At 40.3% G+C, this 15,920-nt stretch overlaps 1 protein-coding gene and 1 pseudogene across 5 annotated transcripts in view; one reads left to right on the top strand and one right to left on the bottom strand.

Annotated features, from left to right (window-relative positions):
* Vti1a (vesicle transport through interaction with t-SNAREs 1A) overlaps positions 1-15,920 on the bottom strand; it is a 370,470-nt gene that overhangs the window by 87,018 nt on the left and 267,532 nt on the right. The window lies entirely within an intron of this gene.
* On the top strand, positions 3,176-10,573 carry LOC134472521 (small ribosomal subunit protein eS24-like; annotated as a pseudogene).

Genomic DNA, 15,920 nt, shown 5'->3' with positions numbered 1-15,920 from the left:
GGTGGCTACAGTCTGCTCCAATTTGCCAGAACATTGTCTCAGGAGCCTTGACGTCATCTTCACATGGATAGAGTGGTCTTGGCCTTGTTTTATTTCTGAGGTACCACTGTGGTTCGCTCACGGAGGCTTTGCCTTTAGACCACAGGGCTCAATGAAGACCTTACCTGCTGTCCCTGATACTCCCCAGGAATGCAATTCCTGCTTATAATGCACCTAAAATACTGTACACCCCTGCCTAAGGCATCCCGAGGAATAGAAGATAGGAAGAGACTTCTAAAATTCAACCTTATTTTTTTGCTAGGGCATTTTCATTAGTTATTTAAATCACTTTTAAAAGTTGTCTTTTAAGTTATAAGGCAAATGAATGTGCACATCTCATTGGAATTTCTCCTTTTTATTAAAATAATTACCAACTATTTAATGGGTTGCTCACTTGTTCACTGAGTCATAGAGTCTAGAGACGGAATCAGACAAATAACCTAGAACCACAGTACATTTGATGCCTGCCTCCCTTCTGATTGCCTCCTTGCAGGTATTCAGTCTGTGCAACTGCCACCAACATCATCTTACTGCTGCTCCCTTTGCATGGGGTGGGCAGCTGTTTCAGTGAGAAAACGCCATGTTAAGTCGCACTGTTCAGTCACAAGCCTTGAGTTAAGCTTTTGGTGACACAAAGAAAAGTCTAATTGTTTTTCCACAGAACAGTTCTTCTAAATGTTAAAGAGAAATTGTTACACAGCACTTCCCATCATCTCTAAGTGCATCCAGTTTGTATTTTGCAATTTAGAATAAGCTTCAATTTCCTTTTCAATTTTTTTTTTTTTTTTTTTTTGGTAAAGGTGATCAAACTCATGACCTCATGCTCACCAGGCAGGCACTTATACAGCTGAGCTAAATCCCTGGCCAACCTTTAATTTCCTATCAAAAGAACCACTTTAAAGTCCTATCTCTTCACAAACCTTCAATTTTGGTCTGCTGCTTGCCCCAATCAATGTAACTGTATCTCTTCTTTCATTCGTTTCATTCATCCATCCATCTGGCCATCTGTCCATTCATTTGTCCATCCATCCATTCATTCATCAATCCATGTACCTGTCCAATGACTATTGAGAACTTACCACGTACTGGCACTGTTTCAGGGACCAATGTTAGAGTAGCAAAATAGCTTACAACCAAGCGAGTACATCTCAGAATAATCAAGCAAATCAATAAAGTCAGGAACAAAATGTTAGGAAAAGTAAATGGGGAATGCCTTTTTAAGAAGTAACATTAAGCGAAAGGAAAAGAAAGCCAGCCAAGTGAAAAGGTAGAAACATAACATTCCAAGAAAAAAAAAATACATTTTTTCAGCTTTTACATACATGCATATTTTAAACTTGTCCATCCCACGTAGTCATTTGTAAATTCTACTTTACATACTTGTAGTAATCTCAAATTAAATTTCTTGACCCCTTATGTCTCTGTGGTCTGTGAATATGTTTTTCACCAGAATTTCAATTAAGAAGGTCTGGTGGCACTTGGAGTGCCAGAGAGGACTCAGTGACCAGACTGACAGAATATTAATTTCAGCTAAGTTGCAGGATTTCTGAGCAGTTGAGGAAGAACAACGTTTTAAAGGAAAAGTCAATTTGCACAACCCAAGGATAGGCTTTGTGTGTTCTAACCAATTAAACCCCCTTCAGTTTTTAACAGCTTTGTTTATGAAGCACATATTGAAAATTAAATGTTTATTACAATTTTTGGAAGGTGAGGTATAGAAGTTGGCACAGTATTGATTAATAACTTGTGGATGGCTGGTGTGAGGAAACCAGTTTTGAACCCAGCTGTAAACAATGCATTGGCGAAGTACTTCAGCTATTTGTAGGCATAAGGCCTGCCAATTTGTAATTAGTTGCAGATTTTCAATTACTTCTCAGCAAACAAAATGGTTTTATTTGCACTGTTTACTTGGCATTTAATTGAAGAAGAATCCAATTGTTTGTTCGTAAAGACAGATGAATTTGGAGGGTTGGGATAAAATCAATAGATACATTTGTGAGGAGCCCTGCATCTGCATTTTTGTTCTAAGTGAAAGAAGCACACAGAATTTGGCCTAAATTCAATTAGCTGTATCATACAATCTCAAAATGCCTCCTGTGTAATTTGTCAAAAAGAAGATTTTTGGCAACTGTATATAAAACTCTTGAGATTTGTAATGAAGAACATAATCAGAGAGACAGAGAGAAAAAATAAAGTTCCATTTTCTGCTAATTGAAACTGGTAAACCACTGTGGGTAAGTTAAATTTGATAGATCAAAATCACTACCACTCTGAATGTTAGTCCTTGTTACTGCGCGCCTGACCGCCTCTCCCTGATCTTGGTTCCTTACAGGAAGGAGTCCAAATTTTTCTTGGGGGAAGAAAATTCAAATCACTGAATGAAATACTTATTAAGAACTTACTCAGGGATTGGCAGTAGAGGTATAAAAATGTGAAGGGCAAGGTTTTTGCCCTGCTCAAAGTCTGGTGGAAAAAGGACACAGATTTATAAATTAGAAACTGACTGTACAAGTACTATGATAAATAAGATGCCAGGATCAGAAAGGTAGAATTTACTGACTGCAGATCAGAGAAGGTAAGAATGCAAAATACAAAAATGGCACAGGAGAAATACATTCTTGCATTTCAGAAGAAGGACAAACACATAGGCAGAGGGGGTGGGCCACAGAAAAGGGATGCAGGAGCAGGTGAGCACCGCGCAGGCCGAGACCACAAGCAGTCTGATGTCACTGGTGCAGACATGATGCATCAATGAGGGACAGGAATGAGCAGACAGCAGAGGACAGGTCGTGGGCAGCCTCGGCTGTCCCTGTGCAGAGCTTGGGGCAGGGAGCTGAAGGCAGGGGAAGCCACGGCAGGAAACGGAGCAGGGCTTTAAGGGATCAGATGGGTGCCTGAGAAAGACCAGCTGGGGAATAAATCCTGTCTGAAAAAGGGCAGAAGCAGTAGGCATGTAAATGAAAATGCACTGGGGGGACTGCAGAGATGGCCTCCCTAGAACTTGAAAGACAATCAGACAAAAGGAGAGAGAAAGGAGGAGGGGGCCTGGCCATGACATTATCCAAGACGGAAAACTCAAGAAAAGGAGTAACTGACAGAATGATAAACACAAGTGTACACACACACAGCCGAGAAGATGCCACACTGCAGCAGAGTTAGAAACATTGCGCAACTAAAAGAGGCCGGTCACAAAGGTCACAGGCTGTGGGATTCAATTTACATGAAATACATGGCACAGGTAAGCTGTGGAGATGTGCTGGGAGAATGGGAGTTCTCCTCCCCTTCAGGGGCTTGGGTTTCCTCTGAGAGTGAGGAGAATGCTTTACAGATAGACGGTGGTGTAGCATTGGGAATGTACTGAATGACACCAAATCATACACTGTACAATACTTAATTTTATGTTGAATGAATTTTAAGTTGAAAATAGATAAAAGAAAAAACAAAACTAAAATCATCACAGTGATGGAACCTTGTATTCTGGAGTTGCACAGATGAAGACTGTCCTCTTAACCCCAAATGACACCAATATGGAAACCTAGCAGATGACACATCAGTGCCCATTCAAGAAGCATGGCTCAGCTGGGCATGGTGGCGCACACCTGTAATTTCTGAACTCTAGATTGGGGCAGGAGGATTACAAATTGGAGGCCAGCTTTGGAAACTTAGTGAGGTCCTGTTTAAAAATTTAAGAAAAGAAAAAAGAACTAAAGATATAGCTCGTATGAAGGTCTTGGGTTCAGTTCCTGGTATTCGGGGGCCAAAAAAAAAAGGAAGTCTGACACCTGCCTGGTCTCCAGTGGCCTTGTTAATACCAACACTCCTAGCAGGGCCTGAGCAGCAAGCTTTGGGAATATTTAATTGGCAAGAACCTTGTAGGTGTACTCCTTTCTTGGGGCCCTCCACCTTTCCTCTGTCAAACTCTGGTTGACCTAGTAATGTGAGTAGTCAATCTGTCATGTGGAGACACATTAGAGGAGGGGGGAAGCAGCAAGGGGCAGACGAAGCGGAGCACTGGGTCAGGAAACGCCAAGAAAAACTTTCTGGCATTCATATTGGTCATTAGTAGCCCTGGGGGAATAAAGGGCTCCCTGATGCTCAGTGCATCATCAGGAAGATTAATTAACATTTGTAAAGGCCACACACAACGTGAAAAGCCCAGTAATGGATCTCCAAAAGCTGGAATCCCTATTTTCCAGAAGGGTCATGAAACCATGAGTGGAAAATATTCCCTGGAAGACAGAGCTGGATGATCTCGGCCATGAAGAATATTGCAAAGAAAGGACAGGGCTTGTCTGGGATTCCCTTCATTCTCAAGTTGAATCTGATCTGACAGATGTGGTGAGTAATTAAACCCTTGTCCATTCATAGGCTGAATGCTTGCACTGGGGAGAGAATGGGGCAGGAATAATGAGAGGCACAGCCCCTCGGGACTATTCAGGAGTGCACAAATTTGCATGGTCACAGGAACCCAAAGGAAGTGGATTATGCTGGGCTGGCCAGGAAGTGGAGACCTCCGAAGCCTTCTGATTTGCATAAATCACAGGGCTGGAAGGCAGAGAGGCTTAAGGGCCCTCAATGGAAGCCAGCTGTAGGAACCTCTGCTCCAATATAGCACATCTTGGGACTTAAGAAGTTGCCTTCTCAACAAAGGCTGTGTAGGTATTTAACTTGTGAGGTTGCTAGCCCAAAAGTTTTTGTCAATAGGTATACCCTTAAATTTCCAAAAATGGGATTTTATTTTTACCAATGAAGTTGCTGCACAGCCTCCTAGTGAATGGGTTCCTTTAATCACCTTGGAAAAAGGGTGATTTGGTGAGGCATAATGCATTTTATTATGATTACTGTTGTCAAATAATTTCTAATTGTGTGACAAGGTGCTTAAGTAAAGAATTGTTTGTGGCTTAAAAAAAACAGTTAATGCCTCTCAAAACGGATTACTTTCTTTTAAAGTTTCAAATGAAGGCTACCAATTAATTAATCCATTTACATAAAAATGTCTTGGATCAGTTTTCTGCAAAGATAAAGGGTGAAATCTATCCTCTAATTGGAAAATGAAAAACTGCCAGAAGTGACGTGGAATAAACATATAAAAGTAATCCACCAAAAGCAAACAGAAGTCATCAATTAAAACAGTTGTCAAAAACTGCATTTTACTGTATGCAGGATGGCTGGTATACACTTAACTGAATAACTTTTCCTTAAATATGCCTTTCCATCTACTGTTTTATGCAACTTTCTTATCGGAAGAGATGCCAAATTACTTGATGCTTTCAAGAGGTTAGATGTAAACCTCCTTTCAGTATGGCCCTTTACATTTGGCTAACTTTATATTCTCTCTCATATTTATAGATATGAATCAAACTGGTTAAAGCTTTCTAACTTTTGTTCTCTCCAGTTCTGCATGAATCCCATACTGATTCAAACATTCCTTACAAACCCAGCATATGACAAAGATGGCAAATATTTACTAGTGAAAAACTCAAGTTCCGTAGTCACTTTCCTATGATCAAATGGAAAATGTGCATTACTCAGACTAATTATATATAATTTATTGGCATTAGGTATAAATTATTCAGACAATATTAAGGGAGACATAAAAAATTGTTCTTTTTAGCAGAATTTTCATGGTTTATCTCACAGCACGTCCATCTTCCTAATGTCTTCTGTTTGATGACTGAAGTCTGTTTTCCCAGTTTTTTCGAAGCTGAGACTGTGCTGTCATTTTTGTAGTTGCAATGGGTCCTTTATAATTACTTACTGTGTTTATTCGTGTATGGTAGTTAAGTAAAATGATAAGAAGAGTAGAGAAGAGAGAAAAGAGAAGATAGAAGAGATGAGAAAGAACAAAGAGGAAAAAAGGAGAAAGAGGTTAAAAACAACTAAAGCAAAACTACTCAAAGGTAACACCTAGGAAAGAATATTATTTATGTAATAAATAAGAAGAAGAATGCTTAATCCTGGGGACTGATAAGCCACAGACTAGCAGAGCCCACATGTCACCTGACAAGGGGGCCTCATGTGTTAGTGAACTGGCAGGAAGTGACACTCAGGCACGCTGGCTCTTCACTCTCAATGAATTGAAAGCCAGAGCTCACAGTTACTCTTTCAGACAGACAAGTTCAAGTTGCAAGGTGACTATCAGTTAGCAGGGCCTTTTTTCTATTTCACAAAGGTGCTGAAAGCAGGGATTACTGATAAACTCTGGGAGACCTAGTCTCACAAGTAGAATGGAAAACGCAAGTTCTTAAGGGTGCAGAGAAAAGAGGGCTACAGAATGAAGGAAATCTCTGGTTTGCTGGCAGTTGTAACTGCTCACCCTGGCCCATTTACACTTTGAAATAACCCAGACCATTTAGATGTTCTGCTAGGAGCTCAGAGTGACTCCTGCAAGAGGGAAGCATCATCTTCACACCCTCTTGCCCAGGAACGTGCCTTCCTGCATAGTAATTGGGACCTAGTACAGAGGCGTTAAAGAACTCATCCAGATGATTCTGCTGGGATTCTCAAGCTGGGGTTTCTGACTGAAAAATTTCCTCAGCCCTTGGAAATTTCTAGGGTTATCAGGTTTACTAACACCAAGAGGGTTGGAGGTCCTAGTGGAATCACAGACATGAGTCTAGGCTGGACAGGCACAAGGCTGTCACGTATGCATTTTATAAGTCACGCCAAGGGTGTCCAGCCCATGATCAGCTGGTTTTAGAGTGGAGTGCTGACCATATTTTAATTATTTCTCAAACTTAGGACCTCACAATGCCAGGCAGGTGCTCTGCACTGAGCTAAATCCTTGGTCCTCTGTTGTGTATTTTGAAGTTACAGTCAACTTCATGGACGGCAAGTCCTTCTAAGATTCTATAGGGAGACACAAATTTTCAACATCACTGAATTTTCAATTGTAAAGCTGAGACAATTTCTATTTTTTGGGACTGTTGATAATTACCAGTGAGCAAACTGGGTAGCACAAAAAAAGCCCCCATCAATGGTAATTATTGCAGTCATTAACATAGAAAAAGAAATACAGGTGGTTAAGGTGGTGAAAACTGCTTCATTTTCCTATTTTTTGTCCCAGAGGTTTAAATTGTTCAGGTCTGTTTGCATACATTTTAGTCTCTGCTGATATCAACACATTATTTAAGGAGTGTTAGAAAAGCTAATCCAAGACAAACATATGCTCCATGTCACTGACCTCCTTAAGTGACACCTTTTTCGTTAATTATTACCTTTCAGTGACTGTGCTGTGGCCAGTTTCCAGTCCTGCTCACGGCTGCTGTGAGTTCCAGGGTGGAAGATGGTTTGGAATATTTCTCATTGGGGAGCAAAGAACCATACATACACTCCTTTTAGAGCAAACCACGACCAAACAAAAAACCCTAAAAAGCAGCATGACTGTTAAGAAGTTAGACAGACTTGGTTCTTACATGGTCACTTACAAAGGACATGATCTGAGTTAGCTGTTTCCTGATTTATAAAAGAGAGTAACAAAAATATTGACCTCTTAGGGATATTGTAAAGATTCAAAAAACATCCACTAATGCTGAGTCTCATGCTTGATACAAGGAATGGTCCCTATAATCATGTAAACATCATTAACCATAACACTCTTATGTAGGAGTTGGAACATTGGTACGGTGAATGCTTAGTATTAGGCACTGCTGGAGAACATTGGATAATAGGACCTCTGCTCTGCTTCATGTATGACTCTGTTTTTTTTTTTTCTTCCATTTCAGGAAAGTCATTGGTACTTGAAAACAGTCATTCAGGGAAGCCCCTGTGATGCCTGTGTTTAAAATGGTAATGATACCTGGGGTTGACAGTCTTTTTATTTGTGAAGACAAAGGTCATGTCAGACTTCAGTGATGGTGTGCGTTCTGGGCCCACAGACCATGAACAAGTCCCACCATTCCCTCCCTCAGTATCTCCTGTGCGGTAGGCAGGACTACTTTCTTCTTCCTTTTTATGAACTACGCAAATGGCCTGCCTTGATCAAAAGGGATGTTAAAATGCAAAGTTCTTTCCAGAAAATGTCTAGTTCACTTAATAGTTGTTGAAAAATGTAACCCAGTTCTCACTTTGCAACTCATATCCTCTACTACCAACTTTACCAGCTGTGTGAGACATTCTGTTTTTCTTCTTTTACTGTTAGTAGGTAATATTTCCGATTCCACTTAACTAAAAAACAAAACAAAACAAAAACAGAGAAAGAAACCTGTCTCCTGGCTCTTCCTACAGGGACTGGCTTCACACAATCTGTAAAATCCTTTTCTGTGGCAAGTGAGATAGCTGGTGACTTCAGGCTTATTCCATGGCCCTGGCAGTCTGTTGTGTCATAGATGTGCTGCGTGGTGTCATGGTCGTCGCTAAGTGGAGCAGGGCATAATGGGAGTGCAGAATGGACTCCATGGGGCTGAGGGAGGCAAGGTGCCTTGCATTCCTCTGGCTGCAGTTGGTCCTTAGGCTGCCAGGAGATTTGAAAGCTAAAGGTGATTTTTCACAAACCCAGTTCTTAAAGGCAAAATTTTGGATTCCTTCACAGAACAGATTTCATTAATCCTAAATCTTCTGGGATGAGAGAAAGAGATGACAGACAGGCATGGGAGAAGGGAAAATCCAGAGAATGTAACACCATATTTCCCCTTTTCATTTATAAAATCATATTAAATACATTATTTTCTGCCCACTGTTTCTGCATTACACTTGCGACTACTTTAGTTTTTTTTCCTTGAAAAAGGCACATGTTTGATGCTATGAGTTGGTATTCACACAATGTGCACATGAAGATACCACCCCAAGAGTCTGTGTTGTGACATCTACAGTGAGGCTCAATCAGCTATTTAGTATCATTCTATTTATTTTCTGTTCCAGGAGAAACTTCAGTGAAGTTAATGACTGCTTAGGATTAGTTCCCATCATACTCCTTCTTGTAGGCAATTAATCTGGTTTTTCCTACAGGGGATTATTTGGGAAAGAGTATGTCTTCTCTTTCTGGAGAGCAATTTTGCTCCTTCTGCACTAGTCAGCAAACAGTCACAGAAGCCTCCAGTGTGCCATGCTCCTGTGTGTGCTGCAGAGGCACAGTGAGGCAAGACAGGCCAAACAACAGGCTGGGAGGAGAGGCAGGCACTCTGGGGTTCGCTGCTGCTGTTTTTTAGATTGAGATGAAGGATCAGTTTCTAATTTACAATCTGTGGAGGAATGACAGGGGGTCCTGTTTATATGACCACTACACAGCCCTGCCACCCGCAAGTCACGTGTGAACTTGGCAGCACAGCAAATCATTTATGTCTTGTTCAGTGAGACAAGTCCAGTGACCATCACTGCATGCGAGGTGATGTCGAGCTGCTCTCCCTGTTTTAAAATCCGTGTGTTTAATGTCTGCACATGCGATGACATCAGGGACTGGCACTGGGAGCAGCTCCGTATCAAAGAGCGGGGAAGGTTCAGGGGAGCGATTTCTAAACTGGCACCCTGGTTTCTGCTCTGAGCCTTCTGGTGTAGACCCACATCCGCATCTTACTGCCAGCTCATGTCAGGATTTAGTTTATGACAAAAAGTGACACTCTAAGATTGGCTAAGGTCCTTGAAACCCATGAAAAGTGCCTATAAAATTTTGTGTATATATACTTTTTTCTAGAAATGAGCCATTGTTTTTATCAGGTATTCAAATAGATATATGGCTTAAAAGTAGTTAAGATAAACTCACTCCTCAATATTTTTTTATTGCTTGTCAACTCCAGCTACAAATTTCAACATTCAACAACCTTGCTTCCTAGGAAACACATACCTGAGAGGATTGGTGTGTGTGTGTGTGTGTGTGTGTGTGTTCTCATTTCAGCTCTTTTTAAAAATTTTAAACTGGAGACAAGGTCTTGCTAATCTGCCTAGGCTGACCTCAGAACTCAAGATTCTTCTGACTCACTCTCCTTAGCAGCTGGAATCACAGGCATGTATCACCATGCCTGGCTGGATTGCTGATTTTTTGGTGCCTCTCCAGTTCTAGGAACTGGACCATTTCCCTGCAACTTATTTCTGTATACTATAGTTCTGGGTTAAAAATCAGACAAATTTGTCTACCAAAGACTTGATAAGAACAAGAGGTTGCCTCCATTTAAGAATACAAAAAAAGAGTTCTTTTCTACCCGGGCTGCCTGAAGATTGGCTGCCATCTTGATACAGTAACTCTCTAGAGCAGGAAGTTCATCAGCACCTGACTATTTCAGAAGAAGCAAATGGTCACTGACATCCTTCATCCTGGGAACGAACAAGTACCTAAGACAGAAATTTGGGAAAAGCTAATCAAAATGGACATGAGCACACTGTATGTCATTTTTGTGTTCAGATTCAGAGTCCACTTTGATGGAGCAAGACAAACGGCTTTGGATCATGTATGATTTCTTGGATTATGTAAAGAAAAATGAACCCAATAGACTTCCAAGATATAGTCTATAAGAGAAGAGAAGGATCTCAAGAAAACAGTGAACGAAACATTAGAACAGAAAGAAAACAGGGAACTGCAAAGGCCAATACTGTGCCGGTATAATACGGCAGAGACTGGATAATGGCACAAGGGATAAAGATGTTCATCTGTGGTAATTGGGTAGATTTTCCACAAGAAGACAGTAAATTACAGAAGTTTAAAGTAAATAAATAGCCTTATTAAAAGGATTTCATAATTCTTCAAGTATTCCCACAGTGCCATCTTTGAAGCCTAGCAACAAATGGGGGCACCTGACTTTGCAGGGAAGGATGTAAGGGCCAGGCAAGACATTGTGTGACTGCAGAAGTGGAACCACAGGGGTGGGTTCCTGCCTATGCAGAACCAAATGGCCACAGAAAAAATTCTTCATGAGACACCAAGGAGGAAGAGGTCACCATCCCAAGATATATTTGGCTGCTGGAGGTGGGAAGGCTCCTTGTGGCTAGCCTGCACTTTACAGATTCTTTATGGAAAGGAATTCAGCTTCTTGCAGAAATATTTGATTCTGTGTTTGGGCCAGGAGTCTGGGGTATCTTCTCCTTCTATAGAAGATTAGTGTAATCTGCAAACAGTGATTACGAGCGACTTGAAGGGATTCCATTGATTGAATAGGGGTTTCTGGGTATCCAACAGAATAACAATGTATACAAAATGGATACAAAGCTGGGTGTTTATAGCGATATAAAAAACAAACAGGTCTCGTTGGTTCCTTTTGGAGATTGTTGGTGCAATTTAATGTTCTGAAAATTGTTAAGTAATTAGAAAATTATTTATGTTGCTTTTCTTGTATGACCCATATTTTAGAGTATCTAAATAGTTATTAATGAGTTCTACATAAAAGAATCTTGGCTAATAAACGCAGAAAAAATGACCTAAGTGAAAATCACTATTTATAGGCCCTAATGGATGTGAGCATCAACCACAATGGTTGCTAAAGTTATTTAATTAACAGTTTGATAGAGAATGTCATTATGGATCAATCTGCATAACCATAACTGAACCCACCAATCAATGCTGCCTTCAATAAAAGTGCTGCACCAGTCACTATGTGCCTCTTGAATGCAAGCAGACACTATGGGTCCCCTGATAGGATGAACTGAACTTGCATCTCATTAAGTCTTAGATCTAACAACTAGTTCACAGAAGTATGAAGGAAAGAGAAGCACGTTAGACAACACCATGCTGATGCAATAGGCCAGACACACAGCGTGGAAACTTCTCCACATCAATAATTCATTCAAACAATAAATGCAATAAAGAGGAGAAAGATCTGTACATTAAAAAGACATAAGGATACATCAACCAAATGCAACCAAACGCAGGTCTGATCCTGATTCAGACTTCCCAGGTGTGGACATTTATGAATGATCCAGGAAAATGAGTCTGAGGCAGTTTGCAATTAGAATTCAATTAAATTTGTTGGTGTAAAAAAAGCTATTGTGGTTAAGTTTCTTAAAAGTTGTGCCACATGTGCTAAGGGCTACACACTAAAATATTTATAGGTAAAACAGGGTAACTGGAATTAAAAATAATCCGGTCGAATAAAAGAGAAAGGGAAGAGGAAGATAAAACAAGAATGGCTACTTTGTCGGTAGCTGTTGAAGGTGCGTCTTAGAGACATTAGGGGCTCGGTACACTATTTTCTGTCATTTTGTATATAAATTTCTGAAATCAAAGGTTTAAGAAAAATGACTGGGAATCTCACAGGAAGTAAAATAAGGAAGACAGGCAAGCTGATGGACATTCAGCCCTTGTCTCATCAGTTCTGAATTTATGCCCACATTTGCCCAGGTCTGGGCGTTTAAGGAGGGCAAACACAGATCACTGGAGGGACTTCAGTGTCACTGCCCTATGTAGTAAGGGTGCCAAGGTGCCTGGGGACTCAAGGGAGAGAGCGAGCTGGGGTGAGTGCATCTTCTCCAAGAGAGACTGGGGTAGCTTTCTGAACTGGTTGGCAGAGATGGAGGTTTCCAGAATCTTCTTGGGAGAAGCAGGCAAGAGGTTGCCAGCCATGACCTAACATCCTCTTACCATCTCATCCTGAAGGAAAATCCATAAGAAGTACCAACAGTTCCATGCAATCCAGAATTCTGTAATGTGCTGATGGCAATATGCCATGGCAAGCAATTCTTAGAACTGTAGACAACTGGCATATTTCAAGGCCACACACATCTTTTCTTTAGCTTTCTATCATCTCATGTTATTAACGTTTTTAAAGAACTATAATAAATTTGGTCTTCCAAGGGGTTTGGTCAAAAGCAGTACCACCACATTTAATACAAAAATGACCAATTGAGACCTATAATAACTCCATGTCAGCTTTTTTCAATTAAATGACCACAACTAGCAAACAACATGGGGACTGTGTGGGATACAAAGATATGCAGTGTCTGCAATGGTGAACCACAAAATGCTTGTAGGAGAAAAAAGGAAAAACCGTTTCTCATATAAGTTCTTGAGACAAAGATGTTATTCAGTTTTATAGACCTTTGAGCTCCTGCTAGGAATATTCCACCCATTCCACAACTGCAGTTAGAAGGTGTCTTGAGGAAATCTTTGTGTTAAGAAAATTGTAATATTCATATAATGTTCACACTTGTCCCTAACCCCAGAGAATCGCAAGCTCTTGTCACTATTCTCTGTGACTGGAGCAATTTTGAGTTTTCCTACACTAACTGAAAACTAAATAGAAATTATGCATAGTTGTGCTCTTTAATTTTTGTTATTCTATGTATTCCAACTGTGTTTACTTTTGATATAATTAGCGACTACTTCCTGTTTAACAGCAACCATGATTTTGGAAACACAGGTCTAAGCATTCAGCAGAGTGGGCCATTTGAAACTGAAGACTCAGGAGGGCAGCCTGCCATGCACGGCACTTTGTTGTTACTAAACAGAAGCCCAACGCCAGTCTTCACTCCGGGACCTCTGGCCTGCAGAGATTCAGCACTAGATGGAACTTTAGTTTGCCTGGTTCAAGCCTCAGCTTCTTGCAGATAATCTTGTTTGAAGACAGTGTTCTTTTTGGGAAGTTCTCAATCTGAGGAAGCATATTGCTGGTGTTGCAACCAACGTCAGGGCTTGTTTGTAGCCCTGTATGGTGCAGACCATTTCTCAACATTGCTATCTACAGTCACTCTACTGTGCGATGGAGCACCAGAGTGTCTTCCTCCTAACTGTAATTCAGATCTCAGTGACTAACTTCCCCCATCCCTCCTATCCTATACTCTCCCCAGCCTCTAGTAACCACTATTCTGTCCTTGACTTCTCTAAGATTAATGCTTTAAGTTCCACCTATGAGCGAAACTACACATTATTTTTCCTTCTGAGCCTTACTTGACTTATTAGACCTATTGCCTTATTTGACTTAAAGTCTGAGTCTCTAGTTCCACCCATGTTGTCTCAAATGACAGGATTTCATCCTTCTTTTAAAAGGCTAAATAGTATTCTGCCACACACATGTACACAGAGACACACATATAAACATTACTTTTCTAATCCATTCATCAGTTCATAGACACCTAGATTGATTCCGTTTCTTAGCTATAGTGAATAGTACTACAATTAACAGGGGAATGCAGCTGTCTTTTTGACATAGCTGATTTCATTTACTATCTATATATCTAGAAGTGGGATTGCTGCTTCATACGGTAGTTCTACTTTTCAATTTTTAAGGAACTTCCATGTTGCTTTCCATCATTTGTGTACTTACCAGCAAGTGGATAAGGGCTCTCTTTTCCCCACATTCTCACCAGCACTTCTCTCTCTGTCTTGCTCTCTCTTTTTTTTTATTGGTACCGAGGATCGAACTCACCACCATGTGCTTGCAAGGCAGGCCCTTAGGCAGTTGAGCCAAATCTCTAGCCCCATCTTGCTCTCTTTTTAATAAGAGCTAGGCTAACTAGAATGTGGTGATACTTTAATTTGGTTTTTATTTGCATTTCTATGATAATTAGGGATGCACAGAAGTTTTTCATATACTGATTGGTCATTTGCATGTCTTTTGAGAAATGCATTTTAAGGTTATCACCCATTTTGAAAAAAAATTAGGTTTTTTGTTGTTGCTATAGAGTTGTTTGAGTTTCTTATATATTTTTATATTTATACCTTTAAAAATGTATAACTTCTTATTATTTTCTCCTGTTCTATAGATTGTCTCTTTACACTGTTGTTTCCTTTGCTGTGCAGGAGCTTTTTAGTTTGATGTAAATCCTATTTGTCTTTGTTCACGTTTGTTTCCTATGCTTTTGGATTCTTATCCAATAAATCTTTGTCAAGGTCAGTGTCATAAAGCATTTCTTCTAGTGGTTTTATAGCTGTAGGTCTTACATGTAAGTGTTTCATACATTTTGAATTATTTTTGTGTGTATAGTGAAAGATAATCTAGTTTCATTCTTCTGCATGTAGATTTATGAAGTTCCCAGTGCCATTTACTGAACAGACTGTCCTTCCTCGATGTGTGTTCTTAGCACTTTTGTTAGAAATGAGCAAATATATATATATATATTTTTAATGGTACTGAGAATGGAACTCACAACCTTATGCTTTCCAGGCAGCGCTGAGCTGCTGAGCTATATCCTCAGCCCCCATAGTTTTTAAACTATGGTTTTTGCAACCATAGTGTTTAAAAAGCTCCCCAGGTGATTCTCATCAGCAAACAGTGCTGAGAATAATTAGGTTAAATTGACAAATGTGCTTCTCAAATGCTTTGCAAAAGTAAAAGTAAATTAGAAGCTGCTGTATGTTTTCTCAGCCTCTTGAATAGTCACAAAAGACAATGGCACATTGAAGGCTCATATTGAAACTTATTTGAATATAGAACCCTTGTCATGCAATGCACCTATTAACATAGATGGGCAACGCTATTCTAATCATCTGGAAAGCAGTAACCTAGGCCAATAAATTTGGTTACAGAAAGCCCTGTACTGAAAATTGTGTAGGATGACAGTTTATTAGAGCTTGTCTCTTTCCTCAACAAGGATACAGAAGACCCCTTGAAGTCAGTTCACTCTTTCATCTAGAATGAAGTCGCACAATCTCATAGCTGGAAGGGACCCTAAATGTCTCTAATACTGCTTCTCTCCACACCACTAACATACATGTACTCCTACCCTACTGCAGAAATCCCTCCTACAGGGTGGGTGAGGTGCTACACACCTACTCCCAGCACTCTGTCGGGCTAAAGTAGGAAGATTACAAGTTAGAGCTCAGCCCGGGCAACTGAGCAACTTAGTGAGACCCTGTTTGGAAATTTAAAAAAAAAAAAAAATTAAACAGTGCAAAGAGTCCAGGTTCAATCCCCAGTACCACAAATTAAATAAGGAAACAAAGAAATCCCTCCTAGGGCATCTTCCCATATGACCATTCATTCAACCCTTGCTTGAATGAACCCTTGGTTGAACGATAGGAG

Source organism: Cavia porcellus, unplaced genomic scaffold, assembly GCF_034190915.1.
Source record: "Cavia porcellus strain 051 isolate PalLab524CR breed Dunkin Hartley unplaced genomic scaffold, mCavPor4.1 scaffold_2, whole genome shotgun sequence".
In the NCBI taxonomy this organism is placed as follows: domain Eukaryota; kingdom Metazoa; phylum Chordata; class Mammalia; order Rodentia; family Caviidae; genus Cavia; species Cavia porcellus.
This window is presented reverse-complemented; position numbering and strand designations above follow the sequence as displayed.